We start from the raw sequence: 3,744 nt of genomic DNA, 5'->3' as shown, positions 1-3,744 counted from the left end.
TAAGTGAAGTAAAACCGGCTCGGTCTTTGTCTGAAAACCGAAAGGGTACCTAACTTCTAATCTACGTCGTCGGTTCTAGATCTAACGGCTCAGAGGGGTTGTGGCGGATGAACTCACAGGGGGATGGTTAGGAAGGTGGCGTGCTCGTGGGCGTCGCTGCAAGGGTCGGGGCGGCTGGGAAGGGGGCCCAGGCGGTGGCGGTGTTCCTCCGGCTCCTCTGGTGACGAAGGCGAGGCGATGAAGTGCCCAAGCGAGCAAGGGAAAGGCAGGGAGCTTCGGCTCCGGTCGTACTCCGGCGACATGCGAGGGGCGGCGTGGGGCTCGGGCAGGGCGGCGTGGTGGTGGAACGGGGCGAGGGGAGGAAGGGCTGCGTGGCTTATATAGGCGGAGGGGGGGTAGCCGAGGGGGAAAGGAATCGGGGCTAGCCGAGGAAGGTCCGGCCATGGCAGCTCGGCCGTGAGAGAGAAAGGAAGGGAGATATTCGCGGGGGTCTGGAGAAGAAAGGAAAAGAGGGGAGTGGGGCGCTGCGGGTGGGGTAGGCGCGGGGCGGGCCCGGGTAGTCAGTGGGGTGGGGGTAGATGGCTGGGTGCGGTGCCCCAATAGGAAAGGGCAGGCTGATTCCAGGCTGGCGGGGTGGGCTGCGCGCTATAAAGCGCCGGCTCGCGCTTGCCTTTTAAAAAAAATATTCCAGATTTAGATTTTTTACAAAAACAGAAACTTAAAAGGGAATAAAAGGAAACAAATAAAATAATTAATATAGGGTATTATATACCAAAATTTTCAGAAAAAAATCTCTACACGTTTAACATTTTTCCAAGGCAAAAATAAAAAGTTAAAAAAAATGTTTTTTTCACAAAAACCCCTTATCCAATATTTTCTTTTTGCAATTATTTTCACAATAAAACTTTGGCTTTCTTGGCTCAAAATATTTCAGAAATGCCTCACATTTTTGGAGGGTCATTTTCCTCTGCTCTTTCTTGCGTGCAAGAAATTATTTCCCAGCATTTCTCGTGTGAATAAAAAAATAGAAATGCAAAAGCAAAAGTCGAAAGAATTCAAATGCAAACTTTATTTCAATCAATATGCATATATGCTTAGCTACAATGTAAAACATTCCAAATTAGGAAATTTGGGATGTTACACCTACTCGAGGACGAGTAGGAGTTAAGTTTGGGGATGCTTGATAAGTCTCCAACGTATCTATAATTTTTGATGGTTTCATGCTATTATCTTGTCGAACTTCGGATGTTTTGTATGCCTTTTATATCTTTTTTGGGACTAACTTATTAACTCAGTGCCAAGTGCCAGTTCCTGTTTTTTCCATGTTTTTGACCTTTTCAGAGGAGGATTTTAAACAGAGTCCAAACGGAATAAAACTTCCGAAAAGATTTTTTCACGAACAGAAGATACGCAGAAAGCTTGGGAACCAAGGCAGGGAGTCCCGAGGGAGGCCACAAGCCCCTATGGCGTGGCCAGGGGGGCCGCGCCTTCCAGGCTTGTGGGCTCCCTGGGCCTCCTTGCCCAAGCTCCTTCCCCTCTAAATTCCTTAAAATCCCTAAAAATCACGGGATCCACGAAAATACTTTTCCGTCACCGCAAGCTTGTGTCTCCGCAAGATCCCATCTGGGGCACGTTCTGTGCCCTGCCAGAGGGGAGATTCGGATATGGAGGGCTTCTTCATCAACACCATGACCTCTCCGATGATGCGTGAGTAGTTCACCATAGACCTACGGGTCCATAGCTAGTAGCTAGATGGCTTCTTCTCTCTCTTGGATCTTCCATACAAAGTTCTCCATGATCTTCATGGAGATCTATCTGATGTAATCTTCTTTTGCGGTGTGTTTGTCGAGATCCGATGAATTATAGACTAGTGTGTTTGTCAGAAGTTTGCCTCGCTACCCCTTCTGTCACTAGGTGAGGACACCGCACGGTATGAACCCAAAACCAAGCACTTCTCCCATTGCAAGAATTATAGATCAAGTTGGCCAAACAAAACCCACAACTCGAAGAGAATTACAAGGATACGAAATCATGCATATAAGAGATCAGAGGAGACTCAAATAATATTCATAGATAATCCACAATTTATCGGATCTCGACAAACACACCGCAAAAGGAAGTTACATCGGATAGATCTCCATGAGGATCATGGAGAACTTTGTATTGAAGATCCAAGAGAGAAAAGAGCCATCTAGCTACTAGCTATGGACCTGAAGGTCTGTGGTGAACTACTCACGCATCATCGGAGAGGCAATGGTGTTGATGAAGAAGCCCTCCGTGTCCGAATCCCCCCTCCGACAGGGCACCAGAACGTGCCACAGATGGGATCTTGCGGAGACAGAAGCTTGCGGCGGCGGAAAAGTATTTTCGTGGCTCCCTCTGGTGGTTTTGGATATTTAGAGAATTTATAGGCGGAAGAAGTAGGGCAAAGGAGCCACGGGGGGCCCACAAGCCTGCTAGGCGCACCCCCTGGCCGCGGCTAGGGGGCTTGTGACCTCCCCCGAGGTCCTTTGCCTTGGTTCTCAAGTCCCCTGCATATCTTCTGTTATGGAAAAAATCATTCAGTAGGTTTTATTCCGTTTGGACTCCATTTAATATTCTTCTTTGAAAAAGGTCAAAAACACGGAAAAAACATAAACTGGCACTTGGCACTGAGTTAATAGGTTAGTCCCAAAAAAGATATAAAATTGCATATTCATGCATACAAGACATCCAAAGGTTACAAGACAATAGCATGGAACCATCAAAAATTATAGATACGTACGTTGGAGACGTATCAATCATTCGCATCATTTTAATAGAATCGACACTTTGTTGCCATCATTGTTCAAACTTGCATCCATTCATAGTCGCCGGTTCTCACTGTTCTTGTCGTTGACCGTTTCGTGACAAACCACACACGCACGCGCCTGCAACATCGTAAAATATTATTTTTTAAGGTGCGTATAAAACTTTCTCGAAATTTTGTCTCATTCGAAGGTCGTTTGATACCCGAACCGTTAAATATATAGTGGCACTATTGCCAATTTTCACTGTTTAAAAATCATGTGCTGGTGTGCAAACCTTCCTCTCGTCCCTACCTAGCCCATGTACACAGCCCATCAAAACCCACCAATCCCACCTCGTCGATCGGACTGTCCCATCATGATCGGAGGGTCAAAAAACCTTCCCAAAACCCAAACCCTACCCCCTTTCTATATATAGTCACAGTCACCTGCCAAAATGGTCACCTCTACCTCCAACCTCGGAATCCACACTCTACCACCTCCCAGCCACCACTTCGTGCTCCACCACCAGCTAACCTCCTCTTCCACCGTGCCGCAGCCTATGCGAGCCCGCACCCCGGCCGCCCGACTGCTCCTGCACCCTAGTGCTCCGCCACTACGGGCTGCGTGCTCTGCCGCTGCTACTCGCCTCAACACTGACCCCTTGCGCGTCACCACCCCGATGGTTGGAGCCCCACTACCGATGACCTTTGTCGCACCTCTAGTGCCGCCCATCTCCATCCACCGCCGCATCTTTGCCTTGCCCCACGCCAACCCCGTCGTCGAGATCCACCATCGCCCGACGGTGTCGTGGCCTCGTCGGCCTTCGCTACCTCCCCTGCATCTACTATAGCACCTCCTAGCTCAGCCTTTTCCACCACTGCATAAAGCCACACCTCGCCAGTCAGACCGGGTCAACCCGACCCATGGATCCAGATCCACCCCGTCGACCGAAACGTCTCGTGGGATCACGCGGTCC

The sequence above is a fragment of the Hordeum vulgare genome, chromosome 7H (assembly GCF_904849725.1).
Source record: "Hordeum vulgare subsp. vulgare chromosome 7H, MorexV3_pseudomolecules_assembly, whole genome shotgun sequence".
Classification (NCBI taxonomy): Eukaryota; Viridiplantae; Streptophyta; class Magnoliopsida; order Poales; family Poaceae; genus Hordeum; species Hordeum vulgare.
This window is presented reverse-complemented; position numbering follows the sequence as displayed.